Source organism: Nesoenas mayeri (assembly GCF_963082525.1).
Source record: "Nesoenas mayeri genome assembly, chromosome: 21".
NCBI classification, from domain to species: domain Eukaryota; kingdom Metazoa; phylum Chordata; class Aves; order Columbiformes; family Columbidae; genus Nesoenas; species Nesoenas mayeri.
In genome coordinates this window covers 2159484-2170566 of record NC_137571.1, presented here as the reverse complement: position 1 = coordinate 2170566, position 11083 = coordinate 2159484, and the positions used below count along the sequence as shown (strand labels likewise).

The 11083-nt window shown below is 42.4% G+C and overlaps 1 long non-coding RNA gene across 1 annotated transcript; it reads left to right on the top strand.

Moving 5' to 3' along the window:
• Window positions 1-2443: 2443 nt before the first annotated feature.
• On the top strand, window positions 2444-9903 carry LOC308048376. The gene is made up of 3 exons (XR_013923121.1): window positions 2444-3151; window positions 5607-5703; window positions 6292-9903. It is a non-coding gene; the product is annotated as an uncharacterized lncRNA (long non-coding RNA).
• The last annotated feature ends 1180 nt before the right edge of the window (window positions 9904-11083 follow it).

Below are 11083 nucleotides of genomic sequence, written 5' to 3'. Positions count from 1 at the left end.
CTCAGATAACGGCTTTGCCCCCGGGTCAGGCTCTTCCTTTCAAATTCATAGAATTAATAGAAAATTTTTAAATTTTTTGTTACACTTCATGAAGCTTAATGGGCCCAAATCCCTGTCCTCTCTGTTCGTATCTGAGCATCGCCTGGGTAAACGTTTCAGGCTTTTGCTTGTGGTAAGAACCTGTAATTTGCTTTAATCCAAGGGTTTGCTGTCCTGCCAGTACGACTCGATCGTAGTTTTATAATTCCCGTGGTGTTTGAGCAGAACCCTGGGATCCAAAGAAGTGTTTGCTTTTCATTGTGAAGGGCATCTGACATCCATTCAAATTGTTCCCCGTAGTGTTCCCATCCTGCATGTTCCAGGTCAGCCCAGTGCTGGGGGGTGTGGGGAGGAAACGCTTCAATTGCGATGATGACAAAACAAACATTTAACAAAAAAGAAGTTAAATTGTCTTCCTTGACCTGTGTAGAGCTGCGTGCGCTGGTTTGCTGGACACGGGGCAGTTTTCCTGGTGCGGTTGCCCCTCTTCTCCCCTTTTTATTGCCAAATTGGAACGTTATCGAGCCTCGTGTTGGGCGCCACAAAAGCCTGTTGTGGTTTAACCAGCGATACAACCGCGACAGCATCTTGTATTTATTTCTGCCCAAATCGCCCTTTACGCTAATATTTTTATTGATTATGGGATGCGAGCTATGTTATTTTTATAATTAAAAATGAAAATCAAAGTTTATATTGACAAGATATGCCAAGTTCTTTGATTTACGTGATTCGTGGTTACTCAAATTCACCATTTAAATTTGTGCAGTGCTTTACTGAGTCCTTTAAGATAACATGTGCTACAACTTGCTTGAGTAGTGGTGGATACTAAACTTAATTATTGAACAAAAAATAATGAACAAAGATACTGTAGCACAGTGGCAAAACCTGCGATGATAGATGTTCAAGGGCAGAAGCTTGTGTAGTTTTGATATATAGTCAAAAAATAAATTCGCTCTCATGCATCTGTTTTGATTGTTTCTTCAGCATAACTGAGCAAAACCTCTTGCGGAATAACGGATTTCAACTTGCAAACCGATGTTAAGCTCATGTGAGTGTCCTGCTGGCGTGGGAGGAGGAGCCAGGAGATGGAATTGGAATCATCATTTGATCACTCATTTATAGCAGTTGTCCAAACGTCTGTATCCATAACCTGTCTGACCTGAAAATAAGAACTAGGTTGTCAGATTCCAGGCGATTCCAAAACTTGACAACGTATTTTTGCTGCTATTGCGTTACTATAGGCTTAGTTCCACGTTATTAACAAAACCGGTTCACTAAACCTGGCTTTTAATTTTACTAATTCATTAAACATAGTCTACATTTTTTACTGTTTTAATTTTTTTTGTAGCAACAGTTTATTTTCAGGACTCAGCTTCCGTAGTCTTAATTACTAAAAAGAACGACAACTGCATTGCTTAAACCTTTCCAAAATCAGTTCCAAGTAGAAGATCACCACGTGATTTTGGTGACTGGATGAAAACCTGACCCCTTTTTGTTCCCTCTGCGCTTGCACACGAAGCCCATTTTTGTATTTTGAACGCAGAAGAAAGGCTACAGAGGCCCCTCTTATTATAAGGCTGGCAGGAAAAGAAATGTGCCTTAAACTTCATAGTAAACCATTTGGCCTGGAGACCTGTAGACCCCAACGCAGACGTACGTGTTTTCGGCAGGACTCGGTTGTGATCCAAAAACCCAAATCTGTCAGGAATCTTCGCGGCTGGTGCGCGATTAACGATCGCTTGGACAACGAAGGTTTGCCAGATTGAATTCTGTCATTCGCATCAACTCAAGTAGTTCAGAGACTTATAGGGGAGATAACGAGTTGTCTCCTGTTCTTTCTAAACTTAAAAAAGTTAGAGCTTCTGTTAACTTAGAACTTGAACTAAGTCATTGTAGTCTATTGGCTTAAAATGTCGTTTGAAACCCTCAGTTGAGTGTATATTAGTTGATGAAGTGTGTGGAGTAGGGAAAAATTGTGTTAAAAGGAAATCCTTTGCTCTCATTTAAACAAAAAGGTCAAGGTGGATCTGCAATATTTGCTTCTTTTGAAATTTTAGAGCGGGAGAATCCCTCTGAAGAAGCGTTTTAGCAGCTCGGAGGTTACCAGAAGCTCTCAGACAGTTCAAAATATGTTGCATCACGTTTTTTCTGATGTCCAGAAATGGAGAAGTGTCAATTTTGTATTTTAACTCCTTGTTTTACCTGACTATCAGGGAAGCGAGCTTGAGGCTGACCTGACATGTCACGATGTCGACTTGCTAGGTGGGGTTCGCAAGGGACAGTAACCCTGGAGCTAGCGGTAAGACAACTTTATTTCTCGTTTTCTTCAGTAAAATGGAAGGGCTGGGGCGGGAGGGGGAGGAGATGAGCCCCGCAGGCCTGGCCGCTGCAGTGCTGTTGAAAAGCTGCCATTTCCATGGAGAGTTTCCGAGTGCTTGAAGGTAAAGGCCCAATTTAAATATGTCCATGGCCAAGCGGAGCATGGCCTCGGTTTTCCATCAATTGGAAAATAAAGATGACTTGCGCTTCAAAAGAAAACTGGATGCTGTTTTAGGGATGCTGGAGGCATAAAATATTTTGAATGCTTCCATTTTTCCTCTTAATTAAAGCCATTTTTTTTTCCCTCCACAAAGCAAAGAACGTTTCTTCGGGGTCTAAGAACATTGTTAAGAAACATGTCCAAGTAGATCTCTGTAAAAGAATAAAATTTTACCATGAAAATAACAACAGAACTTGGCATATCACGAGTTTGGATCATTTCTTTATTGAGCATAACGCTTAGAAGGCATTGAGAGGGAGTTGTGGTTGATCCCTTTATAAATCCGCTGGTTTTAGTCGTAATTTTGTTTTGCGGAGGGCATGATACGTTGGTTCTAAAACAGCAAACACTGAAGAGCAGCGTTACGAATGGAAATACTTGACGTGTTGAGTCCTTCATGGCACCTGCTCATCTTGCGTTTTCCTCAGCCAGAAACGTCAAGACTTTTCTTGTCCTGACCGTACGTTTGTGCCAGATCAGGAGCAGAGAGGGCGGGAAGAGCTCACTGGGCCGCCTTCCAGCTTCGGTTCTTGATCGCCGGCTCCGTCACCAACCGCTGAAGCAATGTGACTGGTGAGTAGGTGTCCAAATGCATTTCTGTGACTGTGATCTGCCAAATTGCATTAAACGCAAACGAAAAAAAAGGCAAAAAGAATTAAGAGCGGGTCAAACCGGAGTTGTGCCCGCCTTGCTTCACCTGCAGCTTCACGCTTTGCCTTCCCTAGCGCTCAGTCTTGCTCATTCATTTTCCTGTTGAGCTTTTCTACAAAATCACTTACCTTTTTTCCAGCACCTCACATCAGCCTTTGCGAGAGGTGCCTCTATTTCCATTTTAATTTCAAGGAACCCATTGCATCACTACTCGTTCACACGACCTTTTTCCGACGTCCCTTGGCGTGCAGAAAACGTGCACCCAGCTTGAGTTTAGCAGGTGTGTAAGGATTGATTTTGCAATAGGAAATAATACTATTCTGGAGCATGTTCGGCCGTCGTAGTAGCAGATTGTCTTGTTTTTCCTTCAATTCCCTGCTGTGCTGCTTCAACTTCTACAGAAAGAGTGAAACGCTGCGAGGAAAGTAGTTGAAGCGCGTAATTGAAGATGGTGTCGTGATGCAGAACTGAATACACTTTGCACAGGCAGGAATTCGATGTTTCTAGCACTCAGTTTTTAACCAGTTCCTGGAACAATCAGGTTTTAAAATTCTGTATCTTGAACCAGTGAGGGAGAGAATTTGTGTAACTTTGTGCTGGTGGTACCTAGAGAAAAACACCAAAACGGACGAGAACACGTGAAGTTCCACGTCTGTTTTGTAGCAATTACAGCTTTTTCTCCCTGTTTTTCGGGGCAGGCTCTTTGCTTTGTTTCTTCCGGTTTGCTGGTTGTTGCTCAGGTTTTTAGGTTGTTTCCACTTAGAGGAGGAGGAGCAAATACGTTCTGATTTTTTCTCTTGAAAGTTGAGTGGTTATTTTTGACAAAATCAGGAGCTTTTGGCTACAATGTTGGTGCATCAGCACTTCAGCTCCAATTTCTTTAAAGGAACGTACGTGTCCTGACTAATATGGCTGTGGGGAATTGCATTGAACTAAAGTAGCCCTAATTTTTTAGTCTTGAAACTAGTTTTTATCCTGCTACATGAAGTTAAACGAACCGGGGGAATCTCCAGGTAAGAAAGAGGCAAATGATTTACCTGTGTTTTTAGAACTTGCCCTCAAAATTATTCCCTGGGTAACCACTCGCTGAAGTTCGTTGGCAGGGCGGTAGCAATGGCACCTTTCAAATGCTGAGTTGTGTGTGTGAGGCAAAACGTTTTTTCTCCTCCAAATAATCACAGAATTATTTTGATTGGAAGAGACCCTGAGGGTCACAGAGTCCAACCACAACCCAACTCCAGCACTACACCTTGTCCCTGAGAACTGGCACTAAAAACTAATCCAGTTTAGTCAATTTATACAGTCTCTATGCACAAATCTGTTTTTTCCAGATGCGCTTGTTAGCTAATAATAAGGTGTGCTTATTAGCTAATTTTGCAATTAATTTCGCCATTTTATGCAAATAAAGATTTATTGTTCCTCATATCTACAAAGCATTGAAACATGATATTCCTTGTAAACTTTAAATATTTCACAAAATGTGTCATTTCCCTAACGGGGGCCCATAGAAAGTAAACGTGCTATTTTTTCCTCCCCTTTTACTTGTTGCTTGGCTGGCTCTTGGCTGTACAGTTTTCACCCTTTATAACGCCTTCAGCTGCGCGCCGTGTTCAGAACGGGGCTCAGCACAGCATGTGGAGTCTAAAGGTCATAAATTGAATGTGCTTCGCTGGGCCAAAGTAGCTTTGAGTCCCTCCAAGTGTTTTTTCTAGGGCGATGGAAGAAGAACAACGTGCTTGTCCCCTCCGAGCCGCTGTGACGAGTTCCAGCGCCCCCTCAACCAAGAAATAGTAATAATGGATTTTAAAATTAAATTGGAATGTAAGCAATAAGCTAAAAGTCAGCGCTGCTCTGTTCTAGCAGAGTTTGGAGTGGTGGGAGTCGCCAGCTCAGAGGCAACACTTGGAATGTGTAGTCCTTTAACTTTACTAATTTTCACTTACTTGAACCTTTTATGTGAATTAGAGTGTTTAATTATATAAAAGCCATAAATTAGAGTGCTTGAGGTACGATAACCGCCCAGAGGAGGACAGTGACCTTGGCATCCCCCCACTCTTGCTGAGACTGTTATTCCTGCTCCCGCGTGTCCATCTAGTGCGACGTGGGCTTGGGGGGGTTCTCAAGAAACTCTTGGTTTGTGATTGAGCCCTGTCCTGAGTCTTGCGGAGCCCCTGCCTGTTAAAATACACATACAAAAGTGAGGAAAACCGTCCTTCGTATGAATGTGCTGCTCAGGTTGTAGAGGTTCATCCACACCTGGTGCAGCCAGCGACCTGTTCGTCTGAAGACATTTTAACAGCAAATGTTGCAGTTTTTACGAAGTTTAGGAGGTGGGCTGCTTTTTATTTCCACTTTTTCCTCTGTTTTTCCTGTCCAGAACTCTTCATGTGATCAGCGGTTGGGATGAGAAGGAACTTCTTCCAAACTGTGATCCCTGTCATCTCATGTCGATGGGTGTCTAACGAACGGCATAGGTGGGTGTCTAGTGACGTAGGAGGGTGTCTAATGATGTAGATCAGTGTCTAATGACGTAGGTGGGTATCTAATGATATCTATGGGTATCTAATGATGTAGATCAGTGTCTAACGACGTAGGTGGGTATCTAATGATATCAATGGGTATCTAATGATGTAGGTCAGTGTCTAACGACGTAGGTGGGTATCTAATGATATCAATGGGTATCTAATGATGTAGGTCAGTGTCTAACGACGTAGGTGGGTATCTAATGATATCTATGGGTATCTAATGATGTAGATCAGTGTCTAACGACGTAGGTGGGTATCTAATGATATCAATGGGTATCTAATGATGTAGATCAGTGTCTAACGACGTAGGTGGGTATCTAATGATATCAATGGGTATCTAATGATGTAGATCAGTGTCTAACGACGTAGGTGGGTATCTAATGATATCAATGGGTATCTAATGATGTAGATCAGTGTCTAACGATGTAGGTGGGTATCTAATGATATCAATGGGTGTCTAATGATGTAGATCAGTATCTAACAATGTCAGTGGGTATCTAATGGTGTAGATCAGTATCTAATGATGCAGTTTTACAGGTGTCTGAGTTTCAGTGCCCCGTCAATACAAGGAGTCCTTTCGAACGCAGGTGTTTCTTCTGTAATCTGCATTGGGGAAGCATCTAACATAACACCAACACTTCTGTTTTCTGGTTTGGCCTCAGGGCAGGTGAGAATGATGGTTGTGGAAGGGCTGGAAAGCTGCTTTTGGTGCTGTTGGGTGCAGTAGGTGAATGACCAATACAACCTGTTTTTGAAGGAAAATCCTGGATTGTGGTAAAAATTTCCAAAAGAATTTTGCAGGGCCGAAGGTCCACATACGGTAACATCAAAGTTGCATTAACTGATGTAGTCAAGCAATCAGTCTTCTGTGTTCTTAGGTTTTAGATTTCTCTAAAATCAACTAATTTGCTGAAGAAAATGGGGACAAAGCAGTGGTATTTGGGTGGGAGAGGAAAGTCCGATAAAGTTGCTTCTTGTTTCTTAAGGAAGTAGCATCTGCTTCCTCCCTTTTTGAATTTTGTTTTTAGGAGAATGATTGTAATGGACTGTATCTTTCTATTTTAATCTCTTCTTTTAATCTCTATATGTTTCAGGTTGAGGTCCTACAAACTGGAAATGCAAAGAAGTTGCATGTTTCGTATCTCTCGAACCATCGTGTGTTCCTTACAAAGCTTCCAATAACAAGTAAATGAATGCAGGACAGACCACGAGGATGGATTTTTAACTGTTTTTCTATATAAAAATGCATATTTTAGATACTGAGGTGGATCCAGCAATAGACGCTGTGAGCTTTGCTCTTGATGTAAGAGGCATATGGGGGCTACATAATTCACCTTGGTTCTCTCTTGGCAGTTACTGTGTTGGTAGGTGAAAATGATTTATTTTTGTCAATTAATTGTTTAAATAAAATATTTTAGAAAAGATGGTTGATCAGAATTTGAAGTTGATGGAACTTGATCAGAAATTGATGTTGATTGAACTTGATCAGAAATTAAGCTCCACAAAAGTTAAAACTCATTTATACCAAATGTGTGCAAGCGCTTGATCCCTTTTATCGACTAATAACGTTTTGGCTTCCGTCCTCGTCTCGTCGCTCGTAACCCCTGAAGAATGTTCGTGATGAACTGAGCTGGCTGGTGAGTTATTTGTCTTCACTTCTTAAGTCAAGCTTGGTTGTAGCCCAGCGCTTTTTGAACACGAGTGTCTCAGGCAAACTGTTGGTTGGAATTATTTACAGTTGCTTCTTAGAGTTTTGTACAAAAATTTCAGTTGTATCCTGATTTAGGAAATTGTAGCGTTCCCGTGAATGGCTCTTCCATGGCCCTTTCTCAGCCCACACTGGGGAGAAGAAACAAACCAAAAAAACCACAAACCACAGACACACACAAAACCAAATGAAAAAACAACCAACCAAACAAAAAGTAATTAAAAAAATCACCCACAACAACAAAACCCCAAAACCCCAAGCCAGCCACCCCAGACCCAACAGACGGGGAAATGAGACAGGAAGATAACAGGACTCTACTTTCTTTTTAATATCTATTTGTTTCAATATTTTCACTTTCTAGGTTTCCTGGGCTCCGTCTCTGTCCCTCTCAGCACGGAACTGGATGATATTTCACTTTTTCCTGGCTTTCTGTAGTTTTGAATGGAATCATTCAGGAAGCCGGATCTCAGCGTTCAGTGGAGGTGAGGTGAGGAAGCAGTTGTGTAACCGCCCGTTTTATTTGCCTGAAAACACCTTTTTGGGTGTTATCCCCGTGCTGAGGTACCCACTGCTTTGCAAGGTTCATATTTGTGAGACTCAGCAATACCACGAGAAAGGAGCAGGATGAAAATCAATTGTTGATTTAGACGCGTATTACACTTCTCATGACCCAAGAGTTGAGTTGGGTCTGGAGTTCAGCTTGGTCTGAGGGAGCTTTAGAGCTTTATACCCACTCACAGATGGCAGAAACCTGTCAACCACTGTTATTTCTTCGAACAGTTAATTTGAAGTGAGAGTTTTTCTTCTAGATCCCTTGGTTTCTGGTCTCCGACCTGTGCTGGATCATCAGCCTGGCTTGACCTTATCTCTTCAAGGTTCAAGACATGAAGATTTCGTTGGTTTCATTCTTTTGTTGTGCTCACAGCTCTCAGGCAGCTCTTGAATCTTAAAATTCGTAGTTTCTGCAAAACTGGTGCTTGTTTTGTCTTCACCGCTTTTAGCCGTCAGGCTTAGAAGATGCTCTTGGGGAGCGTGGTCGGTGTTACCTCCTGGGATAGCGCATGTTGACAGTACCTTGACAGGTAGAATAATTTAGGCTCACGTAGGCAACAAGGAATAATTATCTGGTTTGGAGTAGAAGCTTCCAACATATTGCAGGAGAAAAAAAGTTAAGAAAGGTTTAGCACCAAAGTCAAGGAACATAGATATTCATTACTTATCCTGGACCAGGCCTCAGACAAACTGTTACTTGAAGACTGAAGTGTAAAAACAGGATTAGCGAACTCTGTTAACTGACTTTCTCCTGTTTGAAATGTCATTATTTATCCTCTTGTCTGGTTTTAGATGATCACAGGCAGACACTAAAGCACCGACTGGGCTGATGTTAAGTCCTCGTATCTGGTCCCTGTGGTATCTGGGGAAGTTTTATGTGCCCTGTGTCTCTTGGCCGTGATTTTCTCTCTTCTCAATTTATTAATTTTGGCATCGATAGAAACGTTTGTCTTTATTTATAGCGTATCTAAGAGCAAGAGAGAAGGTGAGTTTGGGGCAGGCGGGAAGCGGGTTGACAACCAAGTCCTCAATAGTTAATCTCTTCTGGTATTTTTCTGATATAATCCTTAAAGTTCTACAGACAGATGTTGGATTGGACTGAAACTCTTAACAAAACGTTAAGAAACAAGGCATGTTTTTAGCATTTGGAAGGAAAAGAGAACAATTTGAAAATTAGATTTTTAATCCTTCCTGACGTTTGGTTTTGTCCCTTTGGGATACAGACCCAGCTGCAGACACAGACTCGATCTGTTCAGGGAGGTGTTTTTTCTGGTCATTTTCCTGACTGAGAATTAGCATCTGTGTTGGGTTACTCGTGCTCATTTATTTCTCCGCTCCGTGTCCAGCCGAGTTTTGCTCTCTGCTCCGTGATGAGGTTCTAAAGGACTTACCTGGGAGTCTTGTTTGGGCAGATAATCAGGTAACCAAGCAAATGGTCTCAGGTAGAACCATGTGTAAACAACACGTTTTTATTATTTGTGGGGAAAAAATGCAGTGTAAGAACCTGAAATCTAGGTTACCTTTAATTAAATCAATAAACAAGATTGTAGGAGATACAGCATCTTAGTGCCGCAGCCTGGGAGAGTGATGTAGAAAATCTTGAGGATGAGCCTTGTTTTCACTGTTATTAAAACTGCACGTGCAATCTGTACTTCTGCAGTAAATGTAAAACGTACCGTGGATTAAATGTCTTCTACAAGAACCCCGGCAGGTGATCCGAGCGGCGACTCAGCACGGCGGCAGCTCCAGGTGAGTGCGCTGTGTGTGTTTCCAGTCTTCCCCCTCGTTCTGTGCGGCGGACGGGAAGCTGCACGTGCCTCGTTGTAACTCGTTCCCTACTCGGTCCTCTTGTAACGTCCAGTTTTTCTAATAAACATCTTTTGAAGTCATTGCTTTGTGGCTGTTTTCCAAGGGTCTGAGTGTTCTCCTGTGTTGCTCATCCTTGGTGACGTATCAGCTTTGGATCACGCAGGGAAGAGAAACTCATAATCCCTTGGGTTGGGAACTTTATTTTGCTGCCAGGTCAGAATGCAAGACCTTGTCTAAGAGCTTCTGTTTGTGTGGTTTTTTGGAGTGCCTGATGCTCCAGATCAGACAGAAAACCCTTCTAAGCAAACTTGAAGAAACTTCTTCTGAAGTGAAGTTAATTCTGAATATTTCCTTGGAAAATGATGATGAAACAAGCTGTGATTTTGTGATTTCATTCCTGTGAAGCGCCAAGTCCTGTGGGAAACTTCAGCTGTATGGAGTTCCGAGTTACCTCGCGCTTATGTGAATCCCGAGGGTTTGGCTTCATCCTGGTTGTTAGGTTTTGTTTTGAAGGAGCGCTGAGCAGCGGGTCCGCAGCCGCTGTGCCCGCCTAGATAAGTTTTCAAGAGGTGAGAATTTGTGTGTGTGCATGTGTATGTTTACTTTAAAATCCTTTTTTTTCTATACAAGTGTTGTGGCGTGTCGGGTAGGTTAGTTTGGCTTTGTTTTTCACGTCAGCTGTGCAGACATTACCAGAATCACCCAGAATGACACTTTTTTGCCACACTTAATTGTTGTTACGTACAACTTTGTACCAGTCTCGCTGAGCAGCCGGAATGAGCGGTTCCTGAAAACAACTGTTGCAGAAGTGTAAATTCAGGAGCTGGCATGAGATTGTTTCGGACACTTGGCCAAGAAGGCAGGATTAAAGTTAATCCTGTAATAAACATGTTTGGCAAATTCAAAAACTATATATATGTGAAAGTGATGAAGTTTAACTCGCCTCTAACCCTCTTTTCAAACAAAGGAAACTTTTAGTTTCAAACAAAGCAAATGTTTCCACCAGGACCAGCCTGCAGGAGCCGTTTGCTTGCGGACGAGGAGACGTCCACGGCCCTTTGATTCCACCAGCACACGAATAAACTTGTTTTGTGGTTGCGTTTGTTTGTGTGGATCCCTGCTCTGTAGAGGGACTTGTGAGCGGGAATTCGGTCCTGTGCACATGTTGTATTCTGGTCTGGGAGGACGTGTCCAATGTGCGAATCCTCCGCTTCTCTTGGTTGAAGAACAACATGGATTTTGCTCTGCGGTAAAGTGTGA